Below are 22,081 nucleotides of genomic sequence, written 5' to 3'. Positions count from 1 at the left end.
AACGTATCTTTTATCATCTCACAATGCCAAACACAGCACCTTGGGTATAATAGATGCTCACTAAATGTTGCTGATTTAGTGAATAAGTTAGTCTGTACCAGGTGAAACAGATTTATCACCTTAAATTGTTTTTGCCATTGCTTCACACTGCATAATTAAAGAATTCTCACTAAGATATTAAAAATGTGTTATTTAATTACTGGTGTAGACTCCAAAGCAGTGGAATAAAAGAGATCCTGGATATACCCCATGAGGAAGCTGTGAGTATTGTTTCTTACTGTAGATAAAAGCTTAGTGGCTTTTACATGTGACTGAATTAATTTATTTCTCTTAGGAAGTTTAGATTTATGATTTCCATATGGCATTTTAAACTTTTTTCTTTAACCTCTACCCTGCCTACTAATATTTTTCTTATTATGTAAGTAATATGTTTAGTGTAAAGAACTATGTGTAAATGAAAGTAAGAAGAAAACAATTAACATCATGCATAATTTAATCATCCAGCTATAACCACTTAATATTTTTATGTGGTCTTTCTGTTTTCTTTTTCCTCATCTATGTAATTTCATACTGTCCATTCAATTTGTACCTACCTGGTTCTGTAACATTTAATATATGTACTTTGTCATGAAATTTAAAATATTCTTTTAAGTTACACTGTGAATTATTGCAAAATATTCTTTCATATGGATATATTATGCTTTATTTATTTTTCTACTGTTGGACATTTAAGGTCATTTCTGCTTTTCACTATCATAGATTTTATAAAAATCTTTTTTGGTTTTCAGTTATGTAAGATAGATTCCTAGAACTAAAATTACTGTGTAAAAAAATTGTTTGGACTTTCTTAAGCACTTGATACATATTATCAAATAGCTTTCCAGAAAATATTTAGCATTCACACCCTCAGTAGAACTGTATGCGTTTTATTTTGCATTTCAGAGTGCCTGATAAATTGCTAGTCTTAGTCCCTATTTCATTGAGCCATCATCAAAATAGATTATTATCTGTACATACTTTGTATTGTCAAGTAGACCTACTGAATATGTTGCTGTCATCAACTATGCTCAGAAGTATACAAAATAAACATTTTCAGAAAGGATTATGAAATATTTTTAAGGGTCATAGTAGTTTAGAAGGCACATACTGCAGTACAGTTTTCCACCTACATCCTAATATTTTTCAAGTCTACTTGTAAAACCTGCATATTTTTGTTTAAGCTGATAAAATGACATCTACTTCACTGACAGTTTTCTCGAAGTGTGCTGGGTTGAGGCATTATCCATTATATCTTGTGTAGCTGTAGCATTCCCTATTGCAGCAGATCAATCTGTTTTTCTAGTTGCTGGTGTAACTTAAAGTTAATGAACATTCAAAATTTACTTTTATTTATTTATGCATTTTTTGTGGACTGCTCTACAAAAGCACCTTTCATCCTTACCAATATTCTATCCTGAGTACAGATGAATCTGAGTGGTTTCATTTTAGAGAGTAGCAGTCATATCTGTATTAGGAAGGCAGTAGTCTTGGAGGAATACCAAAAAAAAAAAAAAAAATCATTTTTAAGTGTTTGCCTCTTCTTCTAGTGAAAGCATTTGCGTTTCAGAGACTGTGGTGAGTCTTAGTCCCTTACCAGTACTTGATTCTGATAACACTGCTAACAGATTGTGTGTGTGCGTACACGTGAATTTAGGGTGATCTGAAATATCCTATGGTGAAAATATAGATATAAAATAATTCATCTATTTAAGCCCTGAAGTCTTTCCTACTTTTCCGCTCTTTTCACCAGTTTAATATTAATAATGTTCAACATAAATACTGGTTTCAACTCAGAAAATTAATTTTTACTTATACTTTAATTTTGCATTTCAGAGTGCCTGATAAATTGCAAGTCTGTCTATGCTGTGTAGCTGTTCAGGTATGTATATGAATTACCTGTAACTATGTAAATCTATATATTAATTGACAAGTTATTACATTTTTGTGCTTTAAAATTGCTTACAGATTTAATAATGTGAAAATGTTAATTTTTGAGTACTTATAAATATTGACATCTTCAAAGGATAGTACATTTTATATATACATTGCATTTCACTCTATTGTAAGAGTCAAATAAACATTTCTAAGATTTGATAAAGCAGAATAATTTTAATTACAAAACATTCTTCTGAGGAAGACATTAGAAAGTGTTTTATAGAAATTGGGGCAACTGCTGATGTGAGGTCAAACTATTGCAAAACCACAGTTTTTGACATTGTTGTTTTATTTCTAAACATTTTTACTGCTTTTGAGTTTATTTTCTGTGGTGGTTGCTTTAGGTAAGGAGTGCTTGCAGATGTACTGTCTGCTGTACTGTTTTCAAGCACCGGAGGAATGGGAAAAAATGTTTGCACCTGTTTAAAATCTCAAATGTGAGGTGGTGTGGTTCCTGGGCAGCAGGCAGGAATTCTTAAAAGCTTGGTTGCACCTGCTGAATTGTTGCTTGCAGCTGTGTCATATTAGTGAGCACACAGAGAAGCTTGTTAGCAGTTTGCTTGTGCTGTTATGTATTTTGTGTACTCTGAGTTTGAAAGGTTCCTACTTGATGTAGACTTTGAACTATTACATTGGTTTATTATAAAACTCACTAGTTTTAGCTCCCAAATATTTTCCTCAAATCCTTTATTCTGTGTCTCAAATATTTTATAAGTAGCTGTTGACTGCCCTAAACAGTGTTTATGGTAACTTCTCCAAAGGTTAGCTGGGAAGAACGGATCTCTCCAGATAACTGGGTTGATAATTTTTGTCGTGGGAGAGGCACTTTGTGTTTGGCTCAATTTCACCATGTTGGCAAACCCAGTTTGTGAAGCTGGATGTAGTTATTGATCCATTTAGCTGAACAGATTTGAAAGCATTTGGCTATTAGTGGACACATGGGGCATATTCAGAAATTTTAAGAATATATTGTAAGATGATTTCTTGATTTTTGCATGTGTCTTTGTTGCATTTGAGTGAAAATTAAGTAGTAAGACTAGAAGAGGGGCTAAAATCCAGATGTAGATTTTAAGGCTGGGATACTATCTTTCAATTTCATCAAATCCTAATCACTGGGTAACAGGGTGTTGCCCCCTGTTACCTGTAAAGATATTAAGATTTATGATTGATAGCTCTCTATATTTTTTTGACAAATATCTGTATTTTTAATATGGAAAAGCTACTAGAGACTGTTTCTTACAGTAGTTGGGGTAGGCTCTATAAATGCTATCCAAAAAGCTGCAAAAATTTTTTTAATTAAACAATTTATTTGGTATTCACAAATTCTAGATATTGAGAACTTATCAAATGATTGTTATAATCTTTATATATATATATATATATATATATTTTAAACACGAAGGAATTCCCATCAGTGTTTAGTAACATAAAGCTCAAGTCTTAGAGCTGGTATATTTTTTCCTTTATTGACTCATTTGGAATTTTTTTTTAAAAAGTCTTTATAACATGAGTTTAAGCTCTATAGGAGTAGGAAACATAGATACAAAGATTGAGTAGAGAATTGTCCACAAACCCTTAATACCATGCCTTGTACATAGCAGGTGGCCAATAAATGCTGAATGAATGCATATATGAATGAAATGTTTCTAAAGTTGTACTGGAAATAGACAGATAGAAAGTCCCAGAAACCTTTTACTTATACGTTTAGGATGAGTCTTGATGGACTTACTTTAGCTCTCATGCTACTGAATAGACAGACATGAGACTGTCAGTAAGTCCTGTCCTTAATAAGAGAAATTAACATGTAAGAGGTGATCCTATCTCATTGTTATCATCAAGAATTTGCGTAGCACTATTTTCAATATGCTTTATATTCATTTTTTGTTACCTGTGAGAAAAATCATTGTATTATCCCTATTTTATACACAAAGCTGAGGCATTAAATGGCCAAGTTACTTGTCACTTTGGACATACTTTGCAGCATAAGAATAAACAGATCTGTGTTCTATAATAATGCCTTAGATTTCCTCAGCACTTGCTTTTCCTACCTTTATTCACTGAAAACAGAAATAAAATTGGGTGTTGACTTTCTTCTGGTCAGGTAAGATCAGGTCATGTTAAAAAAATGGTGTTTTGCTAAGCAGAAGTAATGGGGCCTGTGTTTACTGTATACATATTTATAGTTTATATTATTCACTAAATTCTAACTGTAAATAGAGGTAAAGCCAAACAGACATAAAGTCAAATTGGGGTGGTTAAGACCTGTTTTAGAGAGGCCCCTTTAAGTTTCCATTTTTCATGGTGTAGGAGGCTGTCCCATGAGACTGGCACAGGCTATATATTGAGCCAATATCTATTTCATCAAAGAGTCTTGTTTAGACTTCTCATATTTTAGTACCAGTGGTTGATGACATTCATGCGTACTTTTAGGCTTGGAAATACCTTTCCTTCAGGAACAGTTTTACCTTCACCTTAGCTTACACCGGTGGGTTAGAGGTATTTTTTTCTCCAAACCTTGGTGTGGTAGATTAAAGTGGGTTCCTCTCCTAGTCTCAGTCTCAGCATTAGAACTTAAGAGATGAGCCAAGGATGTGTGTTAGCTGGAATATTAATCACTAAGTGAGATATTAGCAGCAGCATCAGTAGCCTGTACTAAGAATTATGATATGGAATTCCTAGAAAGAAGAAATCACCAAACCCTAGACTCCTGGGTATAATTGTAAGTTTCCTTGAGATTTCTGGCTAAAGGAAGAAAGCCAGCATTTACTGAGAAAACAGAATGCTCTAAATGTAATTTCTTTCTTTATTCCCTTCCTTCCTCATTTCCTTCCTTCCTTATATTCCACACGGTAAATGAATGCCTTCTCTTTGACAGACAGTCCTAGGCTAGATGAATAAAAACAAAGTTCTTGCCCTCAAAGAGGACATAAACTAGCAGGAGATACAAAGGTATATCAACAGAGCTGTTTTTTACTTTACTGCTTATGAGTAATATGAACTCAGGCAAGGTGTCTAAGTCATTGTGTCCTTGTTTCCTCATCAGCAAATCTGGAAAAAGTAATAGTATCTACTTCCTGTAGTGCTGTGCAATAAGAGCTAGATAAAGCAATACATGTAAAATTCTCAAGCCAGTGGCTGGCACATAGTAAGCCCTCAGTGGTCTTAGCTGTTTCACCATTGCCCCATTCACCATCACTACCACCACCTTACCACAACTACAATTTAGACTCTGAAGAGAGACCATCTAATTTTCTGGTAGGAAAGGATCCTGGACTGGACATTGTTAAAAGCTATCTAGTTTATCAAAAGCTTTAGAAGAGTTTCTAAAAATCATAGTGTTAAACTTGAAGAGTTATTAATGATCATCTATCTAACATCTTTGTTTTACCCGTGATGAGAAAGTAAGTTCAGAAAGGTTCAGGTGCTTGCCAGTGTTACACAGTCCAGTAGGAAGAGATGCTGAATTTGAATCCAGAACACTTGACTCTTGATCTAGGGGGAGAAATCTCATGTTGAAAAATAGTACAATTAAAAAAAAATGTTCTACTAGTGATTGGAGAGTTGATTGCACCAAATGATTATTATCATTTACAATCCATTTAGTAAAAGGATTATGTCAAATTGCTGAAATACTAACCAAAAGACAGGGTATCAGTATACTGAATCTAAAGGATCTTCAGGTATTCTTACAATGGGTTTGAGTTCATCTAAATTGATTGAAGCCTTTCATTTTGTGTTTGTAAATAGCATGATTTCTTCATAAGGAGACTAAACTGAGTTAGGCTTAGCAAGACATCTACTATTTATGTGTCCACAGATGTTTTAAAGGAATCTGTGAATACATTAAATAAATCAAATTTTTTGGAAGCCAGTGATGCTTTTAGCATATCTGGATTCTAAATCTCTCACTTGAGTTTGAATTTAGGAGCTTTGGAGTCCTACTGAACTGAACTGAAATCCCAGTTCCGCAATTCAGTAGCTATGTGACCTGATCAAGGTTGCCTTACCTTACTAAATCTCAAATTTTCTCATCTATGATATGATGGTAAAAGCACCTACCTTTTAAATGGTAGATGTGAGGATTAAGGTAGATTAGGTATACACAATATTTTGTGCACAACAGCCACTAGTATTCCTTAAATATGTTTTTGTTTTCCTTTTGTTAAAATACAAAAGTTGTTATGATGGGCAATATGAAGAATCAGAATAAGTGTGGGATTTTGGCAAAGTTTATCTTGCCTCTGATGATAACTGTAGAGTATCTAGTTCAGCATGGTTAGACTCAATTTCTAACTATGCATGCTATATTTCCATGAAAGGGTGGGGCTGCTTAAAGGAAAACTTAAAACTGGGATAATCACATCACCTTCAGAATCTGTTGATTATGGAAGTGTGTTTTGCAATGGAAGTTGCTATGGATACAATCCCAGACAACTGTCACCACTCATTTGAAAGTCAGATACCCTTAAAACCAAACTCCTGAAAACTATGAAGATCCCCTATTCACCAGTTAAGCCATGTACTCTTTTATGCATCCTAGAAAATTAAAGGTGATTCTGTTGGTAAGGTGGTAACAATTAAGCAACCTCAGGTTTAGTGGGCATGGTTTTCACTGAGTAGATTGCTATATAAGGCTTTCCTTTTTGCTTTTAAACTGAGAAGAAAATTAGTGTGGTAAAATATCCTAATACCCTCTTATGCAAACTTCCTCAAAAGTAGAAAAGTGAATTTGTGAATTTGTATATGTGAATTTCTCTTAATTACCTTTAATAAAAGCTAGATGATTTTAATGATAGTAAACCGTTTTCTTCAGCCAGGCTGTTTACATTGCAGCAGTATCTTTTTGAACAGCAATCAGAAAAGAGGTCAGGGGAAAAGCACTAGATAATATATGGAATAAACCACTGTTCCACAGAGTTAAGACAGTTTTGACCACGATGAATCAAGGTAAAATTGATGATAAATGGAATTTTTAATTTGTTGGGTTAATAATAACTAATGTTTATTGAGTGCCTTCCATATTCCAGATGTTTTATGTATATAATAGTCATAATCCGTACAACTCTATTAGGTAGACATTATGTGCCCCATTTTACAGATGAGAAAACTGAATTTCAGAGAAGATAAGCAATTTGTCCTAGATCATATAGCTTGCAAGTGTTAATGCTGGTACTCAGATCCAGAATTCCACACTGCCGTATCAGTGGATAAACTCTATAACGATTCTGTCACAAGCCCCCAAAATATTTGAGAACTTAAGTTTTTTCTTTGTGATTAGAACTTGTATCAAGGGATACTATATCCCTCAAAAATGTGCACTATGCCATTGCACAAATGCCTATTCATTAGATTGCCTACATCCTCACTCCTGAATTTTTGCTGACAGTTGTCTTGGAAGGCTTAGTGTTTTAGCTCTCCTGCACCTGATAAAGATTTTGGACAGGATGGATTCTGGACATAGACTGCATGGATTGATTCAGGCCCCAGTTGTATGGATGGCATTGAGAGCCAAGTCATGCCCAGGGTCTGCTACTAAGCACATGAGCTCTTTAATAGGTAGCTTGTGATATTTTTCCCTCTTTTGACAATCCCTGCCATGAATGACAAATATTGAAAGGATTGGGGGTATGAAGAATGACAGAACAGTGAATATCTCTGTTTATGTGAAAGCAAGTTCTCTTGTAGGTGTTTACTATAAACTGGCCACAGTCTTACTGCTACTCATCCATAGTAAAGAGCAAGGGACATTGTGTATACTTTATATAATTTCCCATATATCAAATGAAAAAAGTTTGTTTCTCACTTTGAAATTTTAAAGCAGAACTTGCTCATGACCCAATTTCATTAATAATTCTCTTAACCCTTGTTCTCATCTATAAGATTTTTTTCCCCACCTGTCTAGCCTGGCTTAATAATTTTATATATACTTTTAAATCATTGATTAGTTGGAGAGCTTCCCATTCCTCTGTGCTATATAATAAGGATTTAAAAACTGCACACTGAATTCTGTACAGTGTAATTAAAACTGACCCACATTTGGACCTGAGTACACCAGGACTTAGCCAAACTTGCCATGAGCTGAGTTCTGGTGGCAGATGGGAACTAATGAGGACACACTCCACTCCAGAATTTCCCAGCTGCTTGGCCCCTTTTTGTACAAACAAGGTTTGGAGCGAAGTCCGGATCCCAAGAGCATGTTCTGCAAATGTGCTGTACCCAATGATTTGGGAAATGTTCTCACAAAATCAGGCTGTTTCAAGGTATTGTTAAGACTTCAGCTATTGTCAGATTTTAAACATGAAAATTCAAAAGGGCCTTTTGTGCTCTCTCCAACCAATTTTTAATTTCAAAGTAAATAAAAATCACATTTTATTTGCCTTTTCTTCTATGCCTGGAGATAGAATGATCACTTATTTCAAAACCTGTGGATTTGCAGGTGATTATCTCAAGGACAGTTGTACAACAGGATGGACTCGGTATCCTTAAAACCTATGGATCTCTTCAGCTGGTTTGATGTCCTGGGACTATTCAGGCAGATGTAATTGAATCAGTTTGAAGCAGCTGTAGCTGGCATGTGGTCGCTCAGATTGCTAGCACCTGCTTGTTTTTTTTGCCACTCACTAGAGTAAGAAAAGTGCCAAAACCAGCATTGGTCTTGGAGCAGATAAAGCACTCCATATCCTATATCTCATTCCCCTTCCAACCTAGCCACATCATCACTGGTGCCTGAATTAATAAAACTCTTTTTTGTGATTAGATCTCAAGTATACTTTTCCTTCTCTTTCTTCTTTGCATTTAAATCCTGACAGTACTGACCATGGTAGTCCAAAAAATAAGGGTGTATAATGGTGATCAGGTGGCTTTGGGGCTCTCTTATCATTAGAGGACTGGGTAGTCTGTGGTATGCAGAATCATATAAATAAATGCACCAAATTCATTTGCTGTTCCAGCACAGTTTTACTGGCACAGACTTTGAGCAGTTAATGTAAAACAAACTGTGAGCTGTTATGGAATATGATAAATGCACTTCCTTACCAGGGAGGAGATGTAAAAATGGGACTATTTCTCTAATGTGAGCTCTAAACTAATTGACATGGATTTCTTCAACACTTAGGTGCAAAGAAATGCTGTCTACTAAACAAGGGATAAAATTTCTAGGACATAGTAAATATGTAAGATATATTAAAAAGATAAGGATTTGAATTTTTTGAAAAAGGTTTAAATCCATTTTTAAACTTCTGTTTACCTTATCTTCTTTGTTCCATTATATTATTTGGTTGAAGGCATATATTTAATCCTTAAGTATTATCAGTTTCCTTGTTTAAGTCAATCTGATGATTGTAAAGAGGATATGTTTACCTAAATTTTATAGTTTATGTTATACAGTTCCTCTAAAATGGGTTTAGCATTGATAATGTTTTGAGAGAAACTAAGAGATAAGTGAAATTTATAAATAATAATAATAATAAGCACAAATTCTAAAAAGGTTATTCTATTATCATCAGTAGATACCTATTATTTGCAAAGCATGGCTAGATGGTATGGCCATTCAGAATTATACATGACCCTTGATTACAAGAATCTTGTAGTATTCATGTAGAGACATGATAGAAATTTTCTTAAAAAATAACAAAATAAGGTACTTTGACTGTCAAATGCATGCTCTACACCTAGATTCAGTGTCAAATGAATACTATTAAAGTAAATAAATAAGGCAGTTTCATTCACTGCCCATGAATGACATTAATAGTCCATGATAGTTCTTTTTGCCACAAAGCCAAAACTTGGCCTCCAAATCCTCCTGAAGACAACGTTATGAACAACCACTACAAATTGAGGGGAATAGGCATGTAAGATGTAACCCATTTGCCATTGCTGAAAAGTCAGTAAGTGCTAAAGATATTCTACAGAGACAGAGACCTCACAGCTTCTATGATCCAGGAAGTTGCTAGAAAGTGGGGGAACTTGAGCTGGTCCTTGAAAAGAACATGAAACATGAGACTTAAGTAACTAGAAAGGAGAAAGTACAACATTCCCAAGCTGGAGAGTGGACTGAATGAATGAATTTGGAATTGTTTGACATGGTCAAGGATGATGAATAGACTTCAGTTGTAAACAAATGAATGGCTATCTGTTGCTCTTCTGCAGTGAAGTATTATATTCTTATTTATTAGACAGTACCTCCTCAGAAAGGCCTTCACTGACTCCTTCCATATGACTTAGTTTTCCTGTGTTTTACTATAGTTTCTTCTTTCCTTCATAGTACACAATTCACCTGACAGTTTTGGAAGCAATTTCTCACTGCCAAGTTTCTGTGTTAAGAATTAGGGGGATTCAAAGAAGGTTTTTGCCTTTCAGAAATTTACTAACAGCAATCATTTTAGAAAAGATTTTTTAAATTTTTATAAATACTATAGCACTCTCAATACTGGCTTTAGTAATTTCTACTTTAACCATATGGCACATTTTACTACATATACCTGGTTTTGTGGAATAAAGAGGCAATATATTAGTGGAAAGATCATGGGGTTTGGAAACAAGATCTGGATTAACATTCTGCACTATTACTTACTGGCTATGAGATATTGGGCACCCCCTCATGTGCTGCTAGGCTCCATTTCCTCATCTGTCAGTTAGAGTTGTCAGTTTACCAAAGCAATTTGAAATGATGAATTAGCTCTTCTTCTTCTTCTCCTTTATCACCATCATTGTCTTCACTACTATCATCATATTTCTACTCTGAAAGCATGTAATAAAATGTTTAACGTGGTCTATATAGCTCTTCTTTCTCTACAACTTTTTATTTTTTTAATTTTTTAATAAAGAAGTTGTGGGTTTACAGAGCAATCATGCATAAAATACAGGATTCCCGTACACCTCCCTACCACCAACACTTGCATGGTGAGGAAAATTTATTGCGATTGATCATAGTACTTTTTGTAATTCTTTGTTTTTAACATAAATTAACTTTGTTACAATTGATGAAAGATTATTAAAATTTTATTATTAACTATTGTCCATAGTTTATGTAGGGGTATTTTTTCTCCACATTCCCAACCTATTATTTTTTTTCATGCCTATCTTTATTTTATTACTCATTTACCTATATACTGGATAAAGGGGGAGTCAATCACAAGATTTTTACGATCACACAATCATAAGATGAAAGCTATATAGTTATACAGTCATTATCAAAGATCAAGGCTACTGGATTACAGTTCAATGATTTCAAGTATTTCCTTCTGGTTATTCCAATACTTGAGAAACTTAAAAATATATATATATCCATATAATGAGTCAGTAGTCATAATCTTTGTTGAATCCTAACTTCTCACTTACAACTCCTCCCTCTCATTTGATCATTCTCTCAATCTTAGAGATACCTGGGCAATGACCATTCTAACTTCTTTGTCCTGAAAACGGGTGTCAACATTATGGGGTAGAAGAATGAAACTAGTTGATATTCTTGGAGAGACTGGTACCTCTGGGTTTCAGGGCTTATCTGGCAGAGAAGCCATCTGGAGGCTTTACATTTCTGAAAAAATAAACTTAATAGGTAAAACTTTTATAGAGTCTTAAATAGAGTCCAGGGTATTCTTTAGGGTTTTTAGGAATACTGTTGGTTGGGGCTTGGCATACTGTGGCAATTAGCACTATCTGGCTGAAGCTTGAATAAGAGTAACCTCCAAATGACCTCTCAACTCTACTTGGAATCTCTTAGCCACTGAAACTTTACTTTGTTTCATTTCTCTTCCCCCTTTTGGTCAAGAAGGCATTGTCAATCCCATGATGCCAGGGCCAAGTTCTTCCCTAGGAGTCATGTCCCATGTTACCAGGGAGACTTACACCCCTGGGAGTCATGCCCCACATAAGGGAGAGGGTAGTAAGTTTATTTGCAGAGTTTGGCTTACAGAGAGAGGCCATATCTGAGCAACAAAAGAGGTTCTCTGGGGTGACTCTTAGGTATAATTATAAGTAGGCTTAGCTTCGCCATTACAGAAATAAGTTTCATAAGGGCTAGCCTCAAGATCAAGGGCTTGATTTATTAAATTTGAATCCCTAATGCGTGAGAGAATATCAGGAATTCCCCGGGTAGGGAAGTTTAATAGTTCCACATTTTTTCTCCAGTCCTCAAGGGATTCTGCAAATACTTTTTTTTTTATTTTCTGCTCAAAATACTCTGGAATGTATCAGGGTATTATGATAACTTGAACAGAATAACAAGATATCATTCTCTATTGTAGCTTCCATGTAATTAGGTTGTTTAAATAAACTGACCAGACAAGTTAAATTAGATAGTGTGCTACAGAAAATTTAAATTTTGGACAAAATAAACATTTCTTCCTTTGGTCTCACACAGAAGCTGAAGTTTTAAAATACAGAAAATATCATCTTTTACTCTGTGTTCTGATTTACTTAGTCCTAACCATTCATATCTATAAATTTTTAATTTGCTCTAGCAATTACAGGTTTATATGCGCACTTTGAAGAGAACATCATGTTTATCTAAAAATAAGCAAGAATTCAAAAAACACTCCTTAGCTTAGTCGTTGCAAATATTTACCATTGAGTCATTTGCTCCTCAATTACAAATCTCTCTCATTTGTAATATAACTGTTTCATGTTAATAATTTGTATATTTAAATTAATTGTTTTATACTCATCCATTTTAAACATTGCATTTTTGTGTTTTACTCATTCATTCATTAACTTTTGGTTGTGATAAGAGAATTTGTATTTATTTCCCAATCTTTTCCAAAAAGGATTTAAGGTGAAGAAAGTAGACTTTAGTAATAGTTATCTTGAGAGTGTCTTTATGTGTTATTCTGTATCATTTAAAATTTTGCTCTGCTTGTATCTAAGCATGTAATTAATCCTTAACTCTTAATAAATTTGTTGAACTTTTTGTTTCCTGCATCTTCACAGGTAGGAAAATTAAGAGAGAGGGAGAGTGGGTGAGGGGAGAGAAATAGAGAGATACATTTGCTAACCATAACCACTCAAATTAGCTCAATGTGGCAGCCATGGAAAGGAGGATGCTGTATACTTACACTTTAGAAGAGCACGGATAAGATTCAAGACTATTGCTAGAAAGGCCCCACTGTTAGAGATAAGCCAAATGCCCCCTTTTCTGCCGAAAATTCTGGAGGCTTCTGTGGAAGAAGTGTTACCATTATTGTTTTTCCATATCTCAAATAATCTCTCTTTTATACACATCAGTCTTAGCCTTCGTGGCATGTTTGGCAACAACCTGACCTCTATGTTAAAACCATCATCAACATTGATTTGCATTATCAAAAATAACATATTGTGTAGTATGTTGAACTATCTTCTTTGTCATAGAACTCCAGGGACAAGCATGCATTTAGACCAAAATTACACTAGGGTTTGAGTTACTGTGATGTCACCATAGTGAGACTGAGGTCGAGCTGTTTATTCCTACCCTCAACTCTTTTTCACCTGTTAATCTCTCATAACAAAAATCTGTGGAAAATTTTTGGAAATTTTTAATTTAAAAAAAATAACAGATTTAATTTGTTAGTTTTAAAACTTTAATATTTTATTTCAATCATCATATTGTAGAAATGCTTATTAATTTATAGCATATGATTTATAACATAAAAAAATTTATTTTGAGTATTGAATTGCCCACTTCAGTCAGGTCCTGGATTTAGCCAGTCTCAAAGAATTCCATCCCTCAAGAATTTCTTGAAGTTATTGTGGAGATTTCTAATGAAATCATTTACTGTATTTGCTGATAATAATAACTATGAAGTAGTTCATTATTTCATAAAGCAGTTTCAAGTCTAATATCTTATGTGACTCTTACATCAACAGTCATGTTAAGGTGGGAATTAGATTAAGCTATTTACCTATGGTCACATAGTTAGAAAGTATAGCAAGGTATAGCCTTAATCTCATGTCTTCTATTTCATATCCTGAGTTCTTCCCACCACACTACCGAAGAGTTTGTTTAGGAAGGCACTGTTATGTGGGTGGGTGAGGATGTGACAGCAAGTCATGTTCAGAACTTACTATTTGTGTCATTTGCATTGCAGAGCATAATGGTTCCTTCTGTCAAAAATTCCAGCAGTTTTTTGCTCAAAAAACCAATCATAGATTTTATTCTGTGGCTGAAGCTGTCCTATCTTCAGCACTAAAAATTTTTGATTGTGATGCCAGCTCTTGGTATATTAAAATGTCCTCTTTTTTTTTTTTTTTTTTTTGCTTGTTTGTTTTATTGTGATGGTTGTTTTTAATCCTGAACTCAAGAAATCTGAAGGTAACTGAGATTTTCCAAAACAATCTTAGAAGAGAGTGTTAAAAAAAGCTGTTTTCACCAAACGTTCTCATGTTTTCAGACTGTAACTGTAATGGGAGCACTGAGACATTTTCTAAATAATTTAAGCTGCTTCACCACAATTGTCTAAATAGGTCAGATAATTGTACTCTTTAAAAATTATTGAAAAAACTGTATTCACTTTCCATTTGATTGTATAAATATGTTATTGTCTATATTCATGTCTTACTGAGCTTATAGTGTATTAGGAGACTCAGAAATAATTCAAACATAAATAAATTCTCTGAGTTGTAAGAACCATTTTTTCCTGCCTTTATATGAGTTTGGTGACTTGATCAGAAGGTTGACTAAATAAAATTTATGGAGTACAGGACAATTTAATTTACTAATAGTCACAGATTCCCACATACCTCTTCAGTTAAAAACAAAACAAAACAAAAACAACAATTGATATTTGCAATTTCCTAGAAGGATAATTCCTTTATTCTTTCCTGCTTTGAACATATAATGGTTTATAAAATAATATGTGTATCATCCTTTGCTTTTGAGAGTCTTTAAGGGGATGTATGATAATATTTTCTGATTTTCTAAATATATGCATTTTTGTATATTTAGGGTAAAAATGTGTGAATATATTTCTCTCAAGATATATTTTCTTGAAAGATTCTGAACTTTTCACAATATTTACTATTCACATTTTTTGTTAAGAACACTAAGACAGGATTGTAAAATAGGTCCTGACTTACTTTTTAAAGATAAAAAAAAAAAAAATGAGTTAGGGTAATCTGAATGTTGAGATTTAAGTAAGTGTGGCTGCTTGGGGATTTGTGCAGGAAAAAAAAAAGACATAAGCTGAAAATTAAATTAAAATATTGATTTTTTTTTTAATCCCTTAAATTTATGCAGTAAATAGGAGAGGTAATTTCAGCATTACTTAAGAAATGGCCAGTGTTTTATATCAGTAGATAGTTCAAACAAAATCTTTGGCAGTGCTAGTGTGATGCCTCAGGCAAAGCAGTGAATACTTATTAGAATCTTTGCCAGTGGCAGGATAGAATATACCTAGGTTAAAAGAAAATATTATGCTTTTTTCCCAAGTACATTCATTTTTTGATATCAGATTTTAATTTCCATTGATTATAAAAGGTATATTTATTTCCAGAATCCAGTTCTAAATAAATAATTTTTATTGATCATAATTTTTTATTTTGATAACTGATTTGAATTAGGTCTGATTAAATGATTTCAAATATACCTTTGCTATTGACCAAATACCATAAAAATATTAATTAATTATTCACTTCAAGATGGCCCTTTGGATTTTTAAAAATATGTGTCTATTCATTTCCTTAAAAAAAAAATGACCAATAGCAGTCTCAGACCAGTTTCTGGCTTTCTTGAAAGGATGGGATTAGAGGAGAATTTGTATGGCATTGCACTATTGGCTTTAAGTGGGAACAATTCCAAGTTGAGGACAGTTGAGTCCTTTTGGATTGACTTACTACTACTACTAGCAACCACCACTACAACCTCCCAGTAAGTTTGCTCATGGGCTCTCTTTGTCCTTGTGTCCTTCCACTAAATGGGGATTTTGAGGTTACCATTTACACAAATGAAACTGCTGTAACCTCTTCCACTCTTTTAGAAGTATAGACTACAGGAAGAATAACTTTATTCTTCTGTAGTAAATATGTTAGAAGGATATTTAAATACTAACACATCCATCCTTTCTCCCTTCTGTAGTTGACAAAGTTTATTCTGTTCACATTTATAGAATACATGTTGCCTTAGTACTTCGGTGCTTTTTATGAATTTAATTGAATTATGAGTCATTCTCTTTCATCCCTTTTTAAACTACTGAAATTTCTTTTCATTATAGATGGTGAACTTGAGGTGCAGAACAGATAACCAACAGTGTTGCATTCACTCTGCAGATACAGCACAAAATTAAAAACTGACCTCAGTTGCCTCCAGCTTTTCTGTGAATCCATGTGTATTGATATGCCAAATATACTTTCATAGTCCACAATATTTTCAAATAATTTTACTCATGACCTAAATCATGCGTTATGGAAAATTTTTTCATCACAGTATCCAGATACTGTAAGCTAAGTATGCACCTGCAATTTGAAGTGAAAAAAGCATTGTGCTAGATGATTGCATGTTGAAATCATGAGGTAATCTAATCTCTATATTTAGCATCGGTAAGGTCTTTATCAGAGAACTATGAAGCTGACTATATCTACAAATTCACTTCTATTCAGTGATTACTGGAAATCTTGAGTATCTAGGATCAGATTGAAAAAGCAATGCTGAGCTCAGAGAAGTTAAGTAATTTCTAAGATCACTGTAGGCAGTAAAAGGCTGAGATAGCTCTGTCCAGCTCAAAAAAGCATAGTCTTTCTACTTCGCCCAAGTTGATTCTCAGTTTCTAGGAGATGTTACTCTTTTCCTCTAAGAAAGGAACAGATTTATTGGTGGGGAGAGGTAATGAGGAGGGAGCAGAGATTATAGTAAAACATTTCCTGAAAGAATTGCAATAGAATTGGAAGAATTTGTGGATCCTTTTTACCTCATGATTGTAGGATTTTACAGGCCTAATTTTTAAGGATAGTTGAGTATTCTTGGGTATTATTGATAAACCAACAGTTTGAATTTTTAAAGTAGATAATTAGTAGGGTGATTATGTGCATTATAACATATCTTATCTACTAACAATTCCTTTAACTTGCCGCTTTTCTGGTGTACTTCTGTTCTGGATAACGATTTCATACTCAGAACAGAACTATTTAGAAGTTAGCATTTGATTTCTCTGCCCTGCCAAATAAATATGAAATAGAAATGAAAATGAAAATTAAATTACCTCTGAAATAGTTAATATATAGTTAAATGTGAAAATGTGATTTTGATTTACAAAACTATGATTTGCACCCAAAACACATTATTTGAATTACCCTATTCTAGTTTATCTTATTTCTGTTGCTGTAAGAACCCAAGAGAAGAAAGTATTCTTTTGCTAAATTGCAGATTTCTTTCTGGTATGGATCTCCTCCACCATGGGTGAACTATTACAAGTCAGGCCTACTTATAGGCACTGGAGATAGAGCTCTGAAAAAAGAAGACCAACATCCTGTATCTCATGGAACTAACATTGGGGGCTGGGGGTAGGATGGATAGAGAAACACAATAAACAAATTAACAAATACATCAAAAGATACACTTAGAAAATGGTAGGCACTATTCAGGAAGTGCAACAGAAAAAATAGGATAGAGAGTGGGCATAGGAGGTGGGCTCATTGGTGGCCTTTCTGAGGAAATAAGCTTGAACTAAGACCTGAATAGTGTAAGGACCCAGTCAAGGGAGGATTTTGAGTATAAGTAATTTTCTCTCTAGATTCTTAAAGTATTTGTTAGGGTTTTGCCTCCAGAGGTTGTATGTATTAGATAGGAGGGGCAAGGGGATGGGTGTTTTGTGTGTTAGCTATTAAAAATGTACAATTGGGGTCTCCACTTTGGAAGCAACCAGTTGATACACCTCTTTATACTGATAGTAACCGTGGCAATAATAAGCATTCAGGAATGGATTAAAGATGCTGAGCTGTGTCTCCTTAACATTTTACAAACTCATTATTTTTGAAACCAAATTAAGTTTGACTGCAAAGAGAGGGACTACATTCATTGCCACCCTTAGTTTTCTCTTGCCATTCTGGTACCAAGGGATTGGTAGAGGAGCAACAGTGATTCTTGAACTATCATCTATCCCTTTGGTAAATCATCTTTTCTAGGAGTAACCATCCCTTTTCCTCTTTTTCTGTATGCCAAGGCTGAAAATGGAAACTCAAAGTGAGTATTCTTAATATTTAGATTATTTTTTTTATTATTAGTCTCACAGTAGCCCAAGATTTAACAGAAATTTTTAGGAGTATGTAGCTATCTTCCCATTTGAGTTGGGCACAGCAAATCTGTTCTTCTCATCTCTGCTTTCATCCTGAAACAGAAATTCCTCCAAATGCTTCATTCAAAATTAAATTGTTTATCCATAACTAGATAAGCATGTGTGGTGGTAAATTATTGAAAATGATGAGATTTGATTGAATTTTCCTGAGTGTAATGTGTCTAATCAACATTGCACTCACGACATTATTTTCCCAATGCTTGATGCTGTAACAGATGCCAGTATTATCATGACCCAGGCTGATAATATATGAAAATATGCATACAGAAGTAGACAATCTACTATGAACATTTGAAAAACAGAGTCAAATAACAGTTTCAGAAATGGTTAGGTTTGTAGACAGGAGTTTAAAATATTATTGACTAGAGAAAATAAAAATCTCAATATAATTTTGATGCTTTACTTCACCCCAATTTTTAAGCTATGTTATGATTAATAACCGTGAGAAAAATTATACAATTGAATCTTACCAAGGAAATTCCCATTTTTCTGTTATCACAGTAGTGAAACCAGAAATGGAGAAAAGAACTACCTGCATTCTCAGAAATGCACAGTGGACACAACTTCCACTATGTAACTTAGGGGACCATAAAAATTTTCGTCCAAAGCATGACTGGGAGATTTTGCTTTATACATATATTCAAAAAAACTACCAAGTCACAAGAATATTAAATCACAAAGGAAGAAATCCATCACCATCCTGAAGTCTCAAATTCCACAAATTAAAAACAGGATACAAGTAATTGTTATAATTTGTAAGCATGACACTATAAGGTTATAGAAATCAGAAACCTTTTAAGAGTGCTCGTGGCAATATATACAGTATATACATATATATATACACACATACATTTGTATTTACAGTGTATATATATATATATATATACAGTGCATATAAATATATACATTTTGTTGTTCTCAGTTTGTATATGAGATCATTTATCAGGGATAGATTCAAGAAAAACACCTGGGACGTGGCTATAATCTGTCTTTGACATGTATAAGAAATACATTTGTGACAGTCCTGTTTGGCATGTTTCAACAACTTCACAGAGCTAAACTGTGAAGACCCAGAAGCACTATTGGTGCAGTGAGATAATCCTCAGTTTATTGAGCTTGCCAAAGTTTTCAGCATGTACATTGTTTGCTACTGTTACAAAGCGATGACTACTGTCTATCTATAAAATATTATATAGAGATTTGTTAACTTTAGCAGCTATAGATACTCAAAATAGATATTAAATCTTAAACATTTTTTTTCTACCATTCTATATTGGGTTCTTAATACAAATAAGCATATAATGTTAGAGCCTTAAGGTATTTCAATGATTGTCTTTTAGGTAATTTAGTTAGAGGTGAAGATATTGAAGTCTGATGAGGTTCAATGATTTACTGTTGATCTAGACAAGTGTAGAATAAGGAACTGAATATTGCAGTACTCTTTACTTCCATATAGTATACTTTTTTTTTTTTTTTTACCATTTACCACTACACTGAACAATTTTTTGTTGTTTTTATTATTTAAAAGTTTTGCCTGGTTAGAAATTTTTTAAATTGAAATGATACAGAAGGATACAAAGTGTCAAGTGTCTTTATCTGCTTGTAGTTCTGTTCACCAGAGATAAACATGTTCAAGTATCTTCACATAGGAAAATATATCTAAATACCTTCATTAAAAAAAAAAAAAAGATTGAATCCTACTGTTCAAGTTTGTTTTCTTAATCTATGTCTTAGAGATTTTTCCATAACATATTTAGCAGATACAGATCTACCTCCTTCTTTTTAACAGCTGTCTAATATCTCCATTTTATGGAGGTAACAAAATTTATTTAACTATTGCCGAATTGACAGACATTTGATTGTTTTCAATTTCTTTGCTATTCAAGCAAAATTGCAATAAATGGCCTTATAAATATATCTTTGTACTTGTTTTAAGATACTCATGGTATAATTTCCTAGATGTGTTTGGATAATTAAACTTTTGGTAGCTATTAAAATTGCCCTTCAAAAACATTGTTGTGAGATATACTTCCCAAAACAGTATATGAGAATTCCTGCTTTTCCATGCCTTGACTAACACCAGGTTTGAACAACTTTTAAAAATATTTTTCTGATCTGATAAATGAAAATGCTATTACCTCATTATTTTGATTTATATTTCTTTAAATATGACCATTTGCATTTCCTTTTTCTGTGACTTGACTAAATACTTTTCCATTTTTATATTTAGATTTTTAAGAAATATTTTATTGATTATTACCTTCATATATTATAGAAAGTAACACTTTTCCTATAACATGTTAGAAAATTTTCTCATTTTTTAAATTTGCTTTTAGACTTTTTATTTTGGTCTTTTTTCAAATAGTTGCATTTAGTAATTATTTCCTGTATTGCTTAGAAAAACTCATGTAAAATTTACCCATATTTTCTTTTGGCATCTTTATGATTTAATCACTTTTAATATTTATTTGTTTGATTCAACTAGAATTTATTTTTGCATTATATGTTCTTTAAAATTTCTCAACTTTTTCTTGGTAATGAAAATGAACAATTTTATGTTATCACTTGAAATGAATGAACCATTTTGTTTTTTTCAAGAACTCCTTAGGAAGGCAGAGATCAGCACTAAGGTAAAAAAAAAAAAAGTATTGAGAACTGAAATGTCAAAATTGACATGTTTTTCTTTATCAATCACTGATATCTATTGTTTGTGACATAGACAAATCCCAAGAAACTTTCTTACTTATGAGAATAAATTATTATATTTTGATACTCTGAACAATGATTAAATCAGGGAAAGCATCATAGGATAAATCAAACCTGTAGCGAGATACTTTTAACAGGAATCCAGTTCATATGGTAAGGTTAATTTTACTTAAGAGAAGCATTTACTTACAGTAAGACTCTCTAACTGTACAGATGAAAAAAAGAGTGAAAGTTATAATTTAAGCAGGACACAATAGCCAGGTGATAAATAAATGCACTTTGTACCTTGAAAAGTTCACTTCAAGTAGTCACCATTACTAAAGCAATTACTTTGGATGGTTTTTCTGAACTTAAAAAGCAGCTTGGAGGCTCTTTCTAAAGGTTCTGATGGCTGACGTCTTTGTAAGATTGGTAAATAAGTAAAGAATCCATTCATTCGGAAAAGTTGAATATTTAGCAGTGAAAAAACATTATTCAGTTTTACTTCTGTTATATTTATGACTAAATGGCAAAGGAAAAAGTAAGAATAGGTAGAACATGTAATCTAAGTGGGGGAGAAGGATCAGGAAATGTAATTTAATTCTTTTCCTATTCTTCATTTAATTTTAATATAATATTCATTTTTCTACTATAAAAGTAATATACCGTCAATGTAAAACAAAACACAAAAGGCAGAAAAAAGAGAACAAACTCACCGTTGATATTACTACTACCACTTAGAAAAACAAAAGCCATTATTAATATTTTGATGTGTGTATGTATGTGTGCATACAAAAACATAGGATTATACTCAGTATATGGTTGTGGATTCTGCCTTTCAAACTAGCAATATATTACGAATATTTTTTTCTATTAAACAGTTTTTCTGTGGCATGAATTTTATCAATTACGTAGCATGTATTCCAGGATGCATTATAATTTGCCTAGTTAATCTATTATTCTTGGACATGTAAGTTGCTTCCATTTTTTCTCTATTACCTGTAATAATATAATTTCACAAAACTTTTTGTAAACATCCTGCTCTATGTCCTTGGGATAAATTACTATAAATAGAAGTATTGAGTCTAAGATAGATGTATTTCTTAGGCTTTTGGAGCATTATGTTATCCCATTTACATGTTGCTATTTTGCTAGTTGCTGTTTTG

General features: G+C 33.1%; 1 protein-coding gene across 8 annotated transcripts in view; it reads left to right on the top strand.

Annotated features, from left to right (window-relative positions):
* The window catches only part of ZBTB20 (zinc finger and BTB domain containing 20), a 911,487-nt gene that overhangs the window by 277,143 nt on the left and 612,263 nt on the right, over positions 1-22,081 (top strand). For all 8 annotated transcript variants that reach the window (XM_037835777.1, XM_037835873.1, XM_037835864.1 and 5 more), the window contains exon 3: positions 1,873-1,918. The gene's annotated coding sequence lies outside the window, so the exon portion shown is untranslated. The remainder of the gene's footprint in view (positions 1-1,872; positions 1,919-22,081) is intronic.

This window comes from Choloepus didactylus, chromosome 1 (genome assembly GCF_015220235.1).
Source record: "Choloepus didactylus isolate mChoDid1 chromosome 1, mChoDid1.pri, whole genome shotgun sequence".
Taxonomy (NCBI): Eukaryota; Metazoa; Chordata; class Mammalia; order Pilosa; family Megalonychidae; genus Choloepus; species Choloepus didactylus.
This window is presented reverse-complemented; position numbering and strand designations above follow the sequence as displayed.